This window comes from Chiloscyllium plagiosum, chromosome 18 (genome assembly GCF_004010195.1).
Source record: "Chiloscyllium plagiosum isolate BGI_BamShark_2017 chromosome 18, ASM401019v2, whole genome shotgun sequence".
Taxonomy (NCBI): domain Eukaryota; kingdom Metazoa; phylum Chordata; class Chondrichthyes; order Orectolobiformes; family Hemiscylliidae; genus Chiloscyllium; species Chiloscyllium plagiosum.
The window spans coordinates 50,742,759-50,762,387 of NC_057727.1; the positions used below are offsets into that span (position 1 = coordinate 50,742,759).

At 39.9% G+C, this 19,629-nt stretch overlaps 1 protein-coding gene across 2 annotated transcripts in view; it reads right to left on the reverse strand.

The window, feature by feature from the left end:
• LOC122559093 (contactin-4-like) overlaps positions 1 to 19,629 on the reverse strand; it is a 2,522,648-nt gene that overhangs the window by 2,353,213 nt on the left and 149,806 nt on the right. Inside the window, exon 2 of one of the 2 annotated variants that reach the window (XM_043708366.1) lies at positions 15,810 to 15,981. The exons of the other annotated variant lie outside the window; for it this stretch is intronic. The gene's annotated coding sequence lies outside the window, so the exon portion shown is untranslated. The remainder of the gene's footprint in view (positions 1 to 15,809; positions 15,982 to 19,629) is intronic. 2 annotated transcript variants of the gene reach the window in all.

Consider the following 19,629-nt stretch of genomic DNA (forward strand, 5'->3'; position numbering starts at 1 on the left):
TCCCATGTTCCTAACTATGCCCTGAGTTCATCTGCCTTCCCTGTTAGGCCCCTTTCATTGAAATAAATGCAGTTTAATTTATTAGTCCTACCTTGTCCCTGCCTGCCCTGACTGTTTGACTCACTTCTGTTCTCAGCTGTACCCATCTCAGATCGATCTCTTTCCTCACTATTTCCCTGGGACACATCCACTCCCCAACCTTACTAGTTTAAATCCTCCCAAGCAGGTCTAGCAAGTTTCCCTACCAGTATATTAGTCCCCTTCCAATTCACGTGCAATTCGTCCTTCTTGTACAGGTCACTTCTACCCCAAAAGAGATTCCAAGATCCAAAAATGTGAATCCTTCTCCCAGCTCCTCAGCCATGCATTTATCTGCTTTATCCTCCTATTCCTGCCCTCACTAGCTTGTAGCACCAGGAGTAATCCAGATATTATTACTCTCAAGGACCTCCTTTTGAAATTTCTGCCTAACTCTCTGTAATCTCCCTTCAGAATCTCAATCTTTTCCCTTCCTATGTCGTTGGTTCTGATCTGGACAATGACCTCTGGCTGGCCCCTCTCCCCTGTGAGGACATTCTGCACCCTCTCTGAGACATCCTTGACCCTGGCACCAAGGAAGCAACACACCATTCTGATTTTTCGCTGCTGGCTACAGAAACGTCTGTCTGTACCTTGGACTAGAGAATCGCCGAACACAATCCAACATACCCCTAACACAATTGATCACTTGGAACCCGACATACCCCTCGTTGCATGAGAGCCAGTCTCAATACCAGAAACTTGGCTGTTCGTGCTACGTTCCCCTGAGAATCCATCACCCCCTATATTTTCTAAAACAGCATACCTGTTTGAAATGGCTATATCCACAAAAGACTCCTGCCCTAGATGCCAACTTCTCTCACCCTTCCTGGAGTTAACCCATCTATGTGACTGTATCTGAGACTTTCCCCCTTTCCTATAACTGCCATCCATCACAAACTATTGCTGTTGCAAATTCCTCTCTCCAACCGATCCACTCGATCTGATAAGATTCGCAGCCTACAGCATTTATGACAGATATAATCCGCAGTAACCCTAAAACTCTCTTTAAACTCCCACATCTGACAAGAAGTACATGTCACTCTATTAGAGGCCATTTGTGCTCCTTCACAATCGACAGACCCAGAAAATAACAGTGTCTTATTTTTAGGAGAGGAAGTATTTTACATTTTCAGTGAGTGGAAAAACAAAAGGACTGTTTTGCTTTGCAATGAAGAATATAACTTTGGAAATTTTTTCTCAATCCAACAACTACGGCACGGTGGCACAGTGCTGGGCGGCACAGTGGCACAGTGAGTACATGTCACTCTATTAGAGGCCATTTGTGCTCCTTCACAATCGACAGACCCAGAAAATAACAGTGTCTTATTTTTAGGAGAGGAAGTATTTTACATTTTCAGTCAGTGGAAAAACAAAAGGACTGTTTTGCTTTGCAATGAAGAATACAACTTTGGAAATTTTTTCTCAATCCAACAACTACAACAAAAGAGCTAGGTATAATCTTGAAAGAGGAAGCATTATGTTCATCTGAATAGTCATTTGATTCCCTTTTATTTGAGAACAGGGCATTCAAATTAGACAGTGAAGTCTCAGGTAAATTGCAAATCAAAGGATTATAAAGGATTTGTTCACCAAATGTACATTGTGTTTGTGCTGTATTCGGGATGAGAAGCAAGTTATGTATATCTGTGTTTGTGTGTGTGTGCACGTGTATTTGCGCATGTGCAGACTTGGAGAGATATAAAGTGGGAAGGGAAGATTTGTGTGCCAGTCATTTGTGAGATCAGATTTGAATTTATTCAATGGAAACACAGTTTGCATTTTTCTTCTGATAGGTTGAAGTATTTCAAGTTTTTTTACAACTAGGGACATACAGATCCTATTTTAACCAAGACAAGTTCAGGATGTACTCCCAATAAATGTCAAATGAAAAGTTTATATGGAATTTTTTGAAGTGTGCAAAAGTATTGAAGATCATTATAAGTCAATCAACTGCCCATGAGCTGAAGATCAATGGCATGTCTTCAGTTTCTGATATTATTGGGTCTGTGGCTTCACCAGGAAACTAGTTGGTAACTTGCTTTTGCTGATCATATCATTAATAGATGATTCAACAGCAAAAAATGCTTACTTCAGCCCACAAACCAGGTAACTGTCCACAAATCCCTATGCTGAATATTTAGCAGTAAATGGTTAAGGCATACTTGTGGAACACATGGGAAACACAACTCACCTATCATATTAAAGGAGTTGTGAGGTTATTGCCCATCAAAAGCTAGCTTTCTTTTTGGCAATTCTCTATCAACCAGAAACCCATCATACACTCTTTGTATCAAGGTTGAATTAAACCCAGAAGGGGAGCATTCAATTGAAGTCAACTCTATATAGCTTGCTTTCTGAATGACTAAATTCAGTTATTGACATTCTCCAGTAGCACAAAGCCACAAGGGATTGGTGTGAGGCCAGCTATGATGATTAATGATCAAATCCACCAAGGGTTTGCTATGTTCAGTGGTAATGAAGAAATCTTTATTAATGTTCCTTCATTTTATTTTTAAAAACCAGCCACTAAATCTTTATTAGAAACTGAGCTGAATCAGGCTTGCAGTATTAGAAGCAACAATTTCAGGAATTGACAGAAATTGCTGCAGGATTAGGAAAGAAACTTCAATAGACAACAAGTTACGTCACCGATGTGCAAAATCCTGACAACTTATAATTTGAATTCACTTTGTTTATGTTCCAGCCTGTGGTTAAATTACAGCAATTTTGTTTGGTGGGAAAAATGATATCTATCACAGTTAAAAAACATGTAATGTTGCATGATTACATTATTCAGAAACAAGTACCATTTGAGATCTGGCCTAACAGATGGACAGACAAGTAGGCAATATGGCTGCACACTATAATTTTCTGAATTTCAAAATAAACTGGCAATTCTATTCACAAGGATGGAAAAAACGAAATGGAACTTCAGCATGTGTGTTTCTGAAGGTGAGACATAATATTGGGATGGAGTATTAGAAATTGTACTCAGTGTTGAATCATGCCATATTTGATCAGTGAATGCTTGAAGTCAAAAATATTCTGTGCCCCAGAACTAGTACTATGCAGTTTGATGAGTACAAAATGCACATGAGTTTTGACTCCACAAGCAATGTTGAGGGAAGGCACCTTTTTACGATGTATTGATTGAGAGATGACCTTACAAGGTCAATAAAAAGAAGTTTAGATCAATGTTATCTGGTACTTTTATATCAAATTGAATTGGAATAGTTGAATCAGGACATGGGTTTCTGGTTGATAGATTATTTTAGGACTGTTATGTAGAAATAATTCTTCACATGAGCAATCAGTATATGCATGTCTGAATTGTTATGGACCAAACAGGAACCCCTTCAAAATCTTTTCAGAAGATAGCCTAAACCCTAACTTTTTCTTATTTTATAGGCAAATGTAACATGTCAGTTCTTGTTGGAATGCAACTGGTTAATCTACTCGGTGTAAGCAAAACACAAACTTGTAATACAACCAAAGAAAGAGGAATTTAGAATAACTTAAATCTTCTGGAAAAGTTAACAGAATAATAGATGCAGTAACCATTACTAATGAACGGTTCCAATGTAGTAACATCGCATACACAAGCCCTTGGCAAAGAAAAAGGAAAATATTGGACAGATTATCAAATGCAGTTCTCCAATCAAAGAGGAAAACATCAAGAGAAAATTCAGAGACAATAGCAGCCAGGAGACGTTCACTAAAGCTTCCAACTCTGTTGAGACCCCAATAGCTTCTGACACTACTTAGAGATCCTGATTTTTGAGAGCTGGCTGCATCCATTCAGGCTTTTTAAAATAAAACCCACAAGGCCTCCCAAGCTGTTTACACAAGTGGATTCAGTAGGCAGCTTGGTGCCTCTACTTTACAATCTTTGTTCAAAACAAAACCAGGACAAACTAACCCCTTAAAGTGACAGCATCATGACAGTATTAGGAGCAGATGTAAACCATTCAGCCCCTCAAACCTGCTATGTCACTCAATAAGACTATATTTAATACAGATTAGATTTCCACACACAAAACTTTCATTCGTACAATAAAGGCACTTTCTGAACACAAGTCACCTTTTACTCCTTCGTCCCCCACATTTCACATACATTAAACAGAAACGAGGTTTCTTGTATGAAACCACCCAACCCAAAATTAGATAACCAAGTTGTGATAAATTCTTTTCACCAAGCTAATGACCATGAAAAAGTGGTTAAATGACATATTTTGAAAGAATTATTTTTCATGTAATATGATTTTCTGAGTTTTAAAATGCTGACTCTCCTTACTCAGCATTTTAGCTGAGCTAGAACTCCAATAAAACTATTTTGAAAAGTACTAATATAACATCATGAAAATCCATAATAGAAATTAAAAGTCATCAGGCTTTTTTTTAATCAACGACTCAATGCAATGACTTCTTTAAAGACCCTGAAGTTACGGACAGAAAAATATATACCTCCAAATCGGCTTCTCAAACTGTGGGTTGCAACCCCCAATGTGGTTGTGAGACAAGATTTTGGAGTTGCAAGCTTTACAGAACAAAGTGCAGCTTTGAATCAATGTTAACAGCTGTGAGAATTCTTTAAAATCTTTGGGTTTTATTTTGGTGGAGGTATTTTAAGAAGCAGATGATTGAGGCTTGATTCCTGGTGCAAATAAAAAGGTATTATTTTCTAAAACACTGCAGATTTAAGCACTTTATACCACACTTAACCTGCTATTCCTTATGCAAATATCCCCCCATTTACTCTCACAAATCTCTCCACTCACTGTTCTGATCGTTCTCCACCATAGCCACTGTCACACTCCGGGGATATCCCAATTTTGAAGCTTTAAAATGGAGCCACAGCAGGTTGAAGCAATGGTCTATAAATGTGAATGGTGATACTTTGTTCTGTCTTTGAAATAATTAAATAGAACATCACATTTCTCTGTGCCTATTTAAATAATGTTGTCATGCAATATAGATTGAAAAGAAAAAAACAATAAGAATGTTATTCAGTATTTGTGACAGTTAACTTCTGTGCATGGTAAATTGCATCACACTATGGGAACTATAGCAATAAAGAAATTTCAATAACATCCACTGTCAGATAGTAGCAAGGTAATGTCATATGATTTGACTCAAGACAGTGCCCATCCATTCAGGATTATTCAATTGTCAGAAATTGTTTCAAGATCATCCATGTACCTATGAGTTATTTCAGTCTTCTGAAGTTTAGGTGTCTGACTGCAAGAACCTCTGAGGATATCCTAGTGCGCAAGTACAGTGCTGCTCTATTCGGCAGCACATTTGTCGACAGTTCTTGCGTTCAAGCACCATTCCAGGTCTTGACCACACACAAGCCAAAAGTTTTATACAATCCTAGGTTATTAGAATCCCTAGAGTGTAGAAAAATGATCTTTCCAGACACTGAGTCCACAATGATCCCCCCCAAAAGAGGATCTCACCCAGACCCCTCTCCCCTACCCTATCCCTCTAACACTGCACGTCCCATGGCTAATCCATCTAGCCTGCACATCCCTGGACAATTTATGGCCAAGCCACCTAATTTTGACTTGTGGGAGAAAACCAGAGCACCCGGAGGAAATCCACGCAGACATGGGGAGAACGTGCAACTCCATACAGAAAGTCGCCCGAGGCTGGAATCGAAGCCAAGGTCCTTGGTGCCATGAGACAGCAGTGCTAACCACTTAGCCACCATTTTTATTCATTTGTTTTGCCATTTGGCCAACATTAACACAAAAATGGCATTCAATGTGTTTACACACTTTGAAATATCTTGTCTGTGGCAGGGACAGATATCTAATTAGAGAGATTCATCAATCCAGTTCAGGGAAACAGGAAAATGGATTTGGATTCTTTCAGCAACTGACAAAGTGGCTGGTAAGGTCATCATTTGTTGTCCGGCTCATAATTCTCCTTGAGAAGACACTGGCCCCTCCTCTTCTTCAACTGTTGCAGTCCGTTGGGTGTCTGGGCACAAGCAGTGCTGCTGAGAAGTAAGTATGATTTTGACCTCAGCAAAGGGAGGGAGGGAATTCTGATTTTGTTCCAAGTCAGCACATTCTGTGGCTGACTTTGGAGGGATGCTTCCAGATGTTCTCGTGCATCTGCTGCTTTTGACCTTCCAGTTGGCTTATGCTGCCAAAAAGTACTTTAATGCATCGCCTTTAGTATCGTACATACTGCTGCATCAGTGATTGGGGGAATGTTTAAAGCTATGGAAGACATGCCAATTGAGCATGTGACTGTTCTAATTGCTGTCAGGCTTCCTGTGTACTGTTGGATATGCATTTGGAGAATAGTCTGTCACTCTCATAATTCTGTCTTTTTGGAGTTGGCCATTGCTTCATATGTGTGCCATTCGAATATTACATGTCACTTATCAGCACAAAGGCAAATGATTTTTAAGTGTTTCTAAGTATGGACACAGACTACCACTGTATCTAAGAAGTTGCAGGAACTAACTGAAGAGAAACGCTAATGGCATTAGATTCAATTAAATTCATTAAACTACAAAACTTGCCACAGCGAATTTACAGGGTGACAGTTATCATAAAAATTTTATTGTCAAATTCTGTGTGAAGAATGGAAAACTAAATAACAGATATTTCCTTTTGCCAAAGAAACCATGCCCCAAAGATAACATCAATTGGTTAACTTAACTTCTTTTCAGTTTTCTTAAAAATATATAGCATTTCACCAGGTGACAATGAGGAAGTTGGACACAAACTAGATTGCCTAGTCCTCAAGAATGTTTCTCTCTTTTGTTGCTTTTCAGAACTGGAATGATTTGGACTATCCCTCTAACTGTTTTCCTGTACAGTGCTTTCTTAATAAAGTTCACTTCCCACCCACACAATCATTCTGCGAAAAATGGATTCTTAGGAGACAGGCCACGCTAGGTTCAAGTGATAAAAGAATGATAAAAGATGTGAATATTCACTGGTAGGTCAGAAACTGCTTCTCAATTTTAATCTAAATTTCTCAGCTTTTCTGATTTATAAATTCAATCTCTTGGGTACTATATTTAACAAAACAGTAAAATCTTTAGTATGACTCACACCAAGATCCTCCCACATTGGCTTGCCAGATATACCAAAACTTAACACGTACGAAGAGACATTGGAGATGTCAGGGATGATATAAAGCAGTTTCTTTACTTCTACTTTGCAGGATACCTCAGTAATTTCTTGTGTACTTCTAAAATTGCCTCAGTTCTTTCAATCCTGTACAGAATTTTAAAAATCCATCTTCGGGTCTGCTATTTCCGTAAAAAAAAATCTAATGGTTCAACAGTTAACCAACAAGCATAAGCCAAGAAATTTTGCAATCATTTGTGTTTTCTTGTCATTTGTCTTACATCAAAATAATGTATTGATTCCATCTTATACCCGACATGATTCGAAGGGATGGAAGTTTTTCTTGATGTGGTCGATTTTTTTTTAGAAAAGCACTCCAATGAAAGTGACAGGACTGTTTGTCTTGGGCATAACGCATCACCACATACCTATTTTTGTTTCAGCAGGGGTCATCATATTGCATACACAACAAGTACAAAGATAAATTCTCGCTCATTTTATTTCATCACTGTCCAACCACAGCAACCCTGTGCTGTTACCCCAATTAAAAATAATCGACTGAAAACAGTCAGAGTAAGCCCAATTAAATAAAATCATTAAAAGCAAATAACTGGGTACTGATTGAAGTCATTAAACAAAAATCAGCCAATCGTCACTGCTGTGCGCCATTAAAATGAATGTGTGGCATAAATGGGGATACCTGACATTCAATTCTTTCGGTTTGCAGTGCAATCAAATGCTAGAAAATTGGGGCTGAGATGCTTGGGAACAATTCTGACGGGCAGTGTGTTAGAAGCTACTTTTTGATCAAGAAAGGTGCTCCCAATTGTTGGAGGTATTTCCTAATCAACCCAATTAGACGTTATTACACAACACTGGAGTAGGCAGACTTGAATGTGGATCTCCTGACCCAGAGATAGGGACACTGTCACTTCACCACAACAGCCCTTATCTAATTGGTGTGTAATGATCTGGAAGTATCTGAAAGGGTAAATATTTGATTGCGCACTGTAAGAACCATCCACTGTGAAGATGTTTTGAGGACTTGATGGGGGAGTAAAATAGGATCTCATGGGAGACAGATCAACCCACTCAACAGTTTTTTTGTAATAAATGTAGTGTCTATTATTACAACCAATACTGAATTGCAGAAACTATAAATGACACCATGTTTACTCTACACAACTCTTTCAGCCAGACCAGTCAGTGGCTATCCTCACACATCAGACAGTGTAAGCCCTTAAAGAACCTACACAGTTGTCAGCTATGAATGACAGCACACACAGCACCAATAACCACTGGCAGTGTGCACAGCAGGCACATTATGGCCTTAATAAGTTTGCAATGCTGACTGACACCAGAGCTGCTGATCTGAACTCCACATTTCAGCCACAGTATCTTTGATGTCTGACTTTTCAAAAAAGAATTCATTAATCCCTCTCAGACTGACAGATTCATGGAGCACGATCCTAACTTCTGCCCCCTTCAGTAAAGGGAAGCAGACTTGACTCTATTATAGTGGCCCACTGTTTTAGTGCTTCACTTCCAGATCTGGCTGCTTGAATCACATAAAGAGCCATCAGGTCCTGCTCTAAAATGGTTTACTATTCACAAAATCAAGGTTGCACAACATACCCATGCAGCTCTGCAGCAGCACCTCAGCTAGACTTACTTCATTGTCCTTTTCCAAATTCCCTGCAAATCTTGTCTCTTCATTGCTTATTCCATTCCATTTGAAAGCTATAATCAGATCTGCTTTCATTATCTCCTGGTCAGGTTTTCTCAGATCTGAACAACTTGCTGTAAAGTTTTTCCTCAAGGTTTGATGTGATTGCCAAAAAGAATCATCATCCATTGGTTCATATTCTTCTCCCCAATGGGAACTTTGCTTTGTGTCCACATGATTCTGGGCATCACTGTCAAATCTCCTTTCAGTGTTCTCTTCTGTAAGGAGATCAAACACAGTTTCCTCCATCAATTCTGATAACCAAATCCCCTTATCCCTGGAATCACAGTCATAAATCTTTTCTGCGCCACCTCTAAAGTCTTCAGAATTGGATCGAAATTTCTAATTGAGAATGAACTAGCATTTTGTATAGTTTCAGCAATTACTTCATTTTGTGTGCCTCTATCCAAACTTGGATTCTGAATGTCTTTTTAAGCCTATGATCCACCTGCTTTGCCATCTTCAACGATTTGTGCATATATTGACCACCTTTGGAGTTGCACTCTTTCAAATCCATGCCCATCTTCAACCAGAATTCCATGTTTAAATTCCTCCAAGCAGATTTCTACTCCTCCCAGTAGGACTAAAAGTCACAAATTACACTTTGATGAAACTGTGACAAAGGTAAACAATCCTTCCCCAACATGTCAGTAGATTTTGATGTCATTGACTAAACCATCTTCCCTTAACACTTCTCCACTGTCATCCAGCTGAGTGAAAGTGCACTCACCGGTTCCATTCTTGTCCAGAATATTATCTCCGATGGTTTATCATCCTATTCATGCAAGTTACCTCTTCTTTTCTGGAGGATCTATCCCTAGTACTCTCCTGTTTCTTATCAACATGCTATCCTCCAGCGATATCACATGAAAGCATCGCATTAGTTTTCACATGTACACTGTTGACATCCAGCTCTCCCCCACCAATTTACTCAACTCCTCCACTGTGACTAGATTCGCAGACTACTTTTCTGACATTGACACTAGAGGAGCAGAAATGTCCTCTAATTCACTATTGGAAAGACTGAGGCAATTATTTTCAATCCCTGCCCTGCACGCTGTATCCCTCTAACCCAGCAATTGCCCAAGCCAAGCCAATCTGTTTGCAACCTTGGTGTCAGATTTAATCTGTGCAGTATCACTAAGATCAGTTGTTTTCTCCATCACATTGCCTGACTCTGCCTTTTTCAAAGCTCATCTTGATTCATGACTTTGTCATATCTAAACTTGGTAAAAACAATGACTGCAGATGCTGGAAACCAGATTCTGGATTAGTGGTGCTGGAAGAGCACAGCAGTTCAGGCAGCATCCGAGAAGCAGTAAAATCAACGTTTCGGGCAAAAGCCCTGATGAAGGGCTTTTGCCCGAAACGTCGATTTTACTGCTCCTCGGATGCTGCCTGAACTGCTGTGCTCTTCCAGCACCACTAATCCAGAATATATCTAAACTTGACAACTCCAATGAAAGAGGTAAAAACAATGACTGCAGATTCAGGAAAGCCTGATGAAGGGCTTTTGCCCGAAACATCGATTTTGCTGCTCGTTGGATGCTGCCTGAATTGCTGTGCTCTTCCAGCACCACTGATCCAGAAACTCCAATGAAATCCTGGTCAGTTTCTCACATTCTACCATACATAAACTTCGAGACATTGAAACTTTTGTGTCCTTGTCTTCTTCACATTAATTTCCATTCAAATGTTACTGCAGTACTCACTGACTTGTGCTCAATTCACAGTTAGGCAATGCTTTGAAATTCAAAGTTATTAATCTTGATTCCAAACGACTTCAGATCCTTCTTTTTCCTTTATCTGTGTTGTCCTGCAGTCCCATAAAATTCTGATATTTCAGTTTCAAATTCTGGCCTCTTCTGTTGTTTCACCACAGATGCCTCAGCTTTAACCTCTGAAATTCCCTCTGAACTTTCTCTGACCCTTTGTCTTGTTTTTTTCTCTTTAAGAACTTCAAGGTCTTTTACAAGGTACCCCATGGTTGGTTGTTGAGTAAGATTAAATCTCACAGGATCCAGGGAGAGCTAGCTAATTGGATACAAAATTGGCTTGATGGTAGAAGACAGAGGGTGGTGGTAGAGGGTTGTCTTTCAGACTGGAGTCCTGTGACCAGCCTGTGCTATAGGGATTCACTGTTATTTGTCATTTATGCAAATGATTTGGATGACAATTTTGGCAATATGGTTACCAAGATTGCATATGACGCCAAGATTAGTGGTATAGTAGGCAGTGAAGAAGGTTATCTGGGAATGCAGTGATGTCTTGATCAATTGGGCTAGTGGGCTTAGGAATGACAGATGGAGATTAATTTAGGTAAATGCAAGGTATTGCATTTTGTTAAGGCAAACCAGGGCAGGGCTTACACAGTTAATGGTAGGGCCCTGGGGAGTGTTATAGAACAAAGAGATCGAAGGATACAGGTTCATAGCTCCTTGAAAATGGAGTCACAGGTAGACAGGGTGGTGGTGAAGGCTTTCAGCATGCTTTCATTGATCAGAGCATTGGGTACAGGAGTTGAGATATCTTGTTGCAGCTGTAAGATGTTGGTGAGGCCACATTTGGAGCACTGCATGCAGCTCTGGTCGCCCTGCTACAGAAAGGATATTATTAAATTAGAAAGAGTACAGAAAGGATTTACTAGGATGCTGTCTGGAATGGAAGGTTTGGGTTATAAGGAGAGGTTGGATACGCTGGGACTTTTTTTTCCGTGGAGTGTAGCAGACTAAGGATATCAATGAAATTATGAGAAGCATAGAAAAGATAAATAGTCGGCAGCTTTTCCCCATGGAAGGGGAGACTAAAAGATAGGTTTAAGGTGAGAGGAGAGAGATACAAAAGGGTACAGAGGAACAATACTTTTCTCACAGAGAGTGATGAGTATCTGGAATGGGCTGCTAGAGGTAGTGGTGAAAACAAGTACAATATTGTCATTTAAAAAGCATTTAGACAGGTACATGGATGGAACAGGTATGGAAGGATATGGAGCAAACACAGGCGAATGGGACTAGTTTAAATTGTAAAAACTAGGCAGCATGGACAAGTTGGGCAGAAGGGCCTGTATCCATGCTGCAGACGACTGTGACTCTGTAACTCAAAGGTAAACCTGCCTCTTTAACCAAGGTCTCCATCATCAGCACTAATATCTCTGTATGTGGCTGGCTATCAAATTTTCCTTTACAGTGCTCATGTGAAGTGTCTTGGGATGCTTTATTATGTGAAAGACAATCTATAAATGCAGGTTGTTATATTATATGGGCACAACTGTACACAATATAAATTGTAAGAAAGCCTGACATCAATGCTATTTAAAGGGATCATGAACAACTTACAGTGTAATTGCTGGTTTATTTATTCTGGTTGCTAATGCAATTATAGGTGTTTTTGAAGTATGGTTGAAGTCTGAACAGCCGATAGGGATTGGTATGGTTGGAGATGAAGCAATTCTTAAAGCTCATACTGAAACAATTTACTTCTACAAATCAGGGACCTTATCGGCCTTGCTCTTTGAATCAAGAGTGAATGAGACAATGTACAAGACTTTGTGGAACAGGTCAAGCTGATAGAAGAGAAAGGGGAGGAGGGGAAGGCAGGATCTCGAAAAGAAGTCGTATTCACCAAGTGCCTTTCAGGATCGTGGAGGCGAATGCCTTGAATATATTCAAGATTGAGATTGACAGATTGTTGAAAAACACAAAAATCAAGGATTAAGGGAAACAGGTGGGCTTTTAAGGCCACATTTAAATTAGCAATGATCTCAATGAACATCAGGGTAGACATGAGGGCCGTACAGCCTATTTATGTGCTTCTTTCTTCAGTTCAATTCCCTTAAACTTCAGTGAGGCAATATCTTTCAGGCATCTTCACTTCACCAAATAAGCTATGACTGAAATCAGGCAAAACTACAATTCTAAAGTAAGGCAAAGACAGCTTGTAGCTGATGAAGTAACCATGGTTCTTTTCTGGAACGCATTTTGATCCTTCTATGATTATGGAAGCCATAAATAACATTGCAGTAGTGCACTGCAGCATGAGGGAAAACAAGCAGGCTCTTAATACAGAAAGAATCAGTCGAAATTCATTTCCTCTGTGTTTGTTCTGACTGCTTGTCTCTAACTAATGTATTTCAGATCACAGGCTTTGTCACAGCATTCTGTTGACTGCAAGCTTCCTTTGCATACACCTCAGGAAAACTTGACGATTTTCACAAGCTGAAGGAGAGAAGCAACAAATGATGCCTGGTTTCCTGACAACTCCTTTACGCCAATGGGAATACCACCAATTGCAAGTTCCCCTCCTCACCACAAACCATTCCTTCACTGTTTCTCGATCAAAATTGCAGCATCCTCTTCCTAACAGCACTGTGGGTTTCCTAACATGCCAAAGAATGCAACAATTTAAGAAGGAGATTCACTTTAGGGATTATAGCGATTACAGATGGGAACTAAATGCTTACCTCGCCAGTGATGCCCATACTCTATGAATGAACAAAAAGTGAACTCAGCAACAGTCTTCATACAACTTGAGCTTAATTTCCTATGACAAATCAAGAGCTCACTTGTAGGGGGATAGGCATGATTCACTCATGACATTAGTTCAATGACTCTGGTCTGGAATCCACGCAGTCAAACACACACCAGGTTTGTGAGATCATGTTACATCTCAGACTATTATACAGAGCACAACATCAGTGTTTCCAAACAAGGTTTCTGCTGCTTGGACAGCTCTCAGTTGGAGGATGTTTGCAGTAACTGAACAGGTATTAAGATTTATGATGATGACTGTGTTCAGGGTTTCAAACTCAACTGGGCATATTTCAATAAAGGAGTGGAAGAGATATCACAGAGGTGTGACACGAATGGATAAATTTCTTCACTGGCCAAAAATCTCATGAACTGCATCCTTACACCCACTTCCTTTGGTTGCTCTCAGATTCAGATATTTTACAAATTGTTTTACTTTTTGACTGCAGCTTTCTCTTCCCTGTACAACCATCTCAATGTCTTTCAAATCTCAAATTCCAACAATAATTATGTTCAATGTTCAAAAATTAGAGGAAAATTGGGTGCATCGAATTACACCTCAAACAGATCAACCAGATCTGAAATGTATTTGAAATGTCAATGCCCATGCTTATGACACAAACTCCAGATTGCTTGATCCACGCTCACACCACTTACAAAACTGGGAAGTGCTCAGCAACACTGCCTGAGTTCACAGAGGAACAGCAGCTTGGAAATATGGTCCTGCCATGTGAGCCAAGCCTGGTCTGTCCATTTTGACAGCTCGCTCACTGTAAATGTGCTACTTCAAATCTTGGACACATTTACAGGTCAGTTCTAGGTTGTATGTTAGAGGAAGGATGTGAGCACATTGGAGAAAGTGCAGAAGTGATTTCTAAGAATGGATCCAAGGATGAGAAATTTCAGTTTATAGGATAAATTGAAGACATTGACACTGTGCCTCTTGTATCAAAGAAGGCAGCCAAGGGGTTTCCATAATTGAGAGGATGGCTGGGTTTTTAGACTGAAACTCCTCACTTCTAAAAGGAACAAGAACAAGAAAGCATAGGTTTAAAAGAAATGATTCACAATATGGGAAAAACATTTTTACTCAGTGACTAGTTAGGCTATTGAAAGCACAGTCTGGAAATGTGATGAAGGCAGGCTCAATTGAGACATTCAAGAATAACTGAATAATTATTCTGATAAAATAGTGCATAAGGACATAGAGGAAAAAAAAGCAGCAGATTGGCAGAATCTCACTTGAAGAGCCAGTGAAGGCATAATGGCACAAATGGCCTCCTTCTGCACCATAACACTTCCGTGATCTGAGATTTTCTAAGAAATGTGTTTTTCCAAAATAATGTTCAGGAAACAAACATAAATCTAGGTTGATGGGAGAATGTCATCAATTCATTCTTTAATTTCCCCTTGATAGGCACAAGCAGTGGTTAAAAGTGAATGCTTCGTCTTTGTAGTTGATGGCCCACTATTCTTTGCACATTTGGTTAAGCCTAGGTGTGATGAATCAGAGAGAGAAACTAAATTGAAGCAAGAAGCTATATATTTTCTAATCAACCTGTTCAGCACCTCTGGAGCAGGTGGGACTTGAACCTGGACCTCAAGAACACGACCACTGCACCACAAGAACCGTCCCAAGTTTGAGGTTGTAGGCGTTGCAAATAAGGCTCCTACTTACATCTAGAAACTGTTATTATCTTTGTTTATTCTTATGCCTTGATGAGAGAACTGTTGTATGTTGTTTTGTATAGTTTTGAGTGGTGACTGAATCATTCTCTGTTCAAACAACAGCTAATTTGCTGCAGAGTTATTTGCAGTTTTACATTAGTATGATCTCCTCTACTGAAGACATGATCAAAATCCCACCAAGTCTCTCAGTCATGTATTATTTTATGTCATCATTGTGAGATGTGCTATTCAAACAGTCCAATATATTAACCATTAGAAGCAAAATAGTTCAGGAACAGCCCTTGCCACTGTCCAACAGGTGAGAAGCAGGAATACAAGGGATAAGAGCAGGAGGACTAAGTGCAACAGGAAGTGGAGGCAGACAAAGTGAAAGGGAGGCTATAATGTAGACAGCTCCTTCTGCTCAGGCTCTTGGTCGTCAATTAATTAATATGCAACACAAATGATCTCAAACACATTTTTAACAGTTTCAGTTTACATAAATCACTGACCACTGCATCACTTTCTTCAAAAAGGTACAGAAATAAAAACCAGGACAAAATATGTATTCTAATCTCATTTCAAATCAAATAATTACTTCATACATGCAGAGGCAAATACACAAAACAAATGTCGCAAGTCAAATTTATAAAGAGAACCATGTCACATTGCACACAAATGTGAGCTAATTACTCTCTGAAGTCCATTTTGTACCTTTGCCTCTGTTAGTACTTGTCGATTGGATCAGGCCTTTGAAAAGCAGATATTTTTTCAGAGCACTCTCAGCCAGCTGTGAACCTACTTCACCCGAGGCAGTCTGTCCTGATGAGCTGCCTTCGAACAGCAAGGCCCCTGGCAAAGTGTTGGGGGCAGAAGAGTTACAAACCTAAGAGAGGACAACATGTACAAGCGAACACATTATTAGCCTGAATGGATTCCAGTTACTCAAGTGTGATGAAGGTTTATGATTTTATTATTATTATTATTATTAGGCTACATGGATTCTAAAGGGAGAAAAAAATGTTTTTTGTTTTTTTTAAATGCTGTGAAGGTGACTTGGGCCAAACCAGTATTTCAAAGGAATCATATGATATGAGCTAAATGACTAGGCAAGCTGGATGATGAGATAATTACTGAAGATTTTACTAAATTGAGCATTTACAATTCATAGAGAGATGGGTGGACATGGGTCATAAACAATTCCAGTTCAGTGAGTAAAGGTGCATATCAACAGATAGTTTCAGTTTTGGCAGTTTCCTGACCATCAGAGCTGGAAAGGCATCTTAAGCTATTTTTGCTGTCCAACCAGACAGAGCTGGGAAAATTCCCGTGTGTGCTTTTTTTAAAAGATACACGGTTCAGTGAATTAACTTGTGCCTGTGCATCTCAGGTACAGATACAAATGGAGAGACTCACATCTGGTGAATGTGTACAACTTCTGTGATAAGCAATTGCATTCAACCTTATAGGCAATAAATTAAAGAGCAAATATAAGACTGATACTTCACTGGGTTTGACTTTCCGGAAAAGAAGATTGCAGGATTGAAAGGAAGTACTGAAATTATCTTTCTGCTCTTTATGATTATATCTTTGCAAATTGTGATATATTGTTTTAAATTATTTTCCTTTCTGATGAAATGAACTTGTATTCTTTTGTTAAAAGCACATTGACAGATTCATATGGATATGTTCAGTGACTGACTACCATGGTAACTAAATTCGAAAAATAAAACTTATGGTCCATCAGGCCACATTTCACTCTGGGATTGAACTTATTCAATATTACTGTCAGTACAGATCACTACTCAAGAATCCACATCTGCTCATTCTTCAATAATTGCTGAAAGCGTTTGATAGGTAAATTACAGGTTGCAGAAAACTGAGCAGTGGATGGGGCCATCTGAGGATAAGTTAATTTCACTTTGACTACTCATGTTAGGTTATTGAATTTAATTTATACACACCATCCATAATCTTGGAGGCATTGACTGCTGCTATCTGGAGGACCTTCTGCTAAAGACATTTTTCCTTCTCTCCACCTCTTACACCAGCACATCATTCGAAAATCTTACTGCACATATTCTACTTTACTCAGCTATTTTCAACCTGAAAGCACAGATGCATCTGCCAAAGGACTGCTCCAGTTCCTGCAGGCACAATGTATCTCTCACTTAAAGAAGGCAGGATGTATTGAAGTAGCACTATTCATAACAGAACCTTTACTGAAGATATGGCCAAGACATAGCAAATAAAGTGTTGCCTGCATGCAGCAATTGCTTAATGCAACAAGAAGCGTCAATCAACAAGATGTTGCCTGCAAACAATGTATAGGTACAGATGTACTGGATTCCATCATTCCCAACAAACTTTGTCAGAATCTTAAAGCAAATTCAGATTTGGGGCTAATAGGTTTTTAATTCGCAAGGAACATTAATTTAAGATTGGCATCAAAGTATCCATTGACTGAAAACGGTATCAAATTGTTAGTTCAAAATTGAGGCCAACAGGAATCTCCAAGAATCAACCTGTCTCCCCTTTGCATTCAATGGCATTACCATCGCATAATTCCTCACAATTAATGTTCTGGATATTATGATGGAGGAGAACAGAGCGAGACAAGGCATATCAGAGTGCATCTGGGAAAATTAAAAAGCAGTGAAATTCACAACTAATCTTGGAGGAACCTATTTGGAGAGGTCACAGCACAGAAGCAGACAAGTGGATTTTAAGCACAGCCTTAAAATAAGTCTGGAGTAGTGAGTAGAGTGGGTGCTTTCTTGATTATATGTTTTATTGAGCTATGTCTCTTGATTAAACTTAAAATATAAACCATAAGTATTATTTTTACTTGGAGCAGTGTTTTGTAGAGGAATAAGACAGTGCTATTTTCTGGATCTGTAGATGGAAAGAAGTAAAAATGGCTCTTCGTAGAGTGATATGCTCTTCTTGTCGGATGTGGGGGTTTAGGGAGATTTTACAGGTTACTGAAGATTATGTCAGCAATAAATGCTGTTAGTTGCGAATCCTATCAGATCAAATGGATCATTTGGAGAGGCAGGTAGAGGCAAGGAGGAATTTGCAAAAGCAAGGGGATGTGACGGATGGCAGTTATAGGAAGGGGGGAGGGTCTCAGATACAGTCACATAGATGGGTTAACTCCAGGAAAGGTAACAGAGGTAGGCAGGAGTGCAGGAGTCTTCTGTGGCTATTCCCAAACAAGTATGGTGTTTTGGAAAATGTAAGGGGTGAAGGACACTCAGGGGAACGTAGCACGAACAGCCAAGTTTCTGGTATTGAGACTGGCTCTAATGTAATGAGAGGTATGTTGGGTTTGAAGGGATCGATTGTGTGAGGGGACTTTCTAGTCCGAGGTACAGACAGACATTTCTGTGGCCAGCAGCGAAAAATCAGAATGGTGTATTGCTTCCCTGGTGCCAGGATCAAGGATGTCTCAAAGAGGGTGCAGAATGTTCTCAAGGGGGAGAGGAACCAGCAGGAGGTCATTGTCCCCATTGGAACCAACGATATCGGAAGGGAAAAGGTAGAGATTCTGAAGGGAGATTACAGAGAGTTCGGCAGGAATTTAAAAAGGAGGTCCTCGAGAGTAGTAATAGTGAGATTACTCCTGATGCAACAAGCCGGTGAGGGCAGGAATAGGAGAATAGAGCAGATGAATGCATGGCTGAGGAGCTGGTGCATGAGAGAAGGATTCACTTTTTTGGATCATTGGAAGCTGTTTTGGGGTAGAAGTGACCTGTACAAGATGGGCGGATTGCATCTGAATTGGAAGGGGAGTAATATACTGGCAGGGACATTTGCGAGAGCCGCTCGGGAGGATTTAAACTAGTAAGGTTGGGGACTTGCACTTTGGGGCCAGCGACCATCATTTAGATTACTTACAGTGTGGAAACATGCCCTTCGGCCCAACAGGTCCACAGCGACCCGCAACCCACCCAGACCCATTCCCCCCTATATTTACCCCTTCATCTAACACTGCGGGCAATTTAGCATGGCCAATTCACCTAACCTGCACATTTTTGGACTGTGAGAGGAAACCGGAGCACCCGGAGGAAACCCACGCAGACACGGGGAGAATGTGCAAACTCCACACAGAGAGTCGCCAGAGACGGGAACTGAACCCAGGTCTCTGGCGCTGTGAGGCAGCAGTGCTAACCACTGTGCCACCGTGCCGCCCATCTAATTGTATTAGATTTAAAATAATGATGGAAAAGGATAGACCAGATCTAAAAGTTGAAGTTCTAAATTGGAGGAAGGCCAATTTTGACGGTATTAGGCAAGAACTTTGAAAAGCTGATTGGGGGCAGATGTTCGCAGATAAAGGGACAGCTGGAAAATGGGAAGCCTTCAGAAATGAGATAACGAGAGTCCAGAGAAAGTATATTCCTATTAGGGTGAAAGGAAAGGCTGGTCGGTGTAGGGAATACTGGATGACTAAAGAAATTAAGGGTTTGGTTAAGAAAAAGAAGGAAGCGTATGTCAGGTATAGACTGGATAGATCGAGTGAATCCTTAGA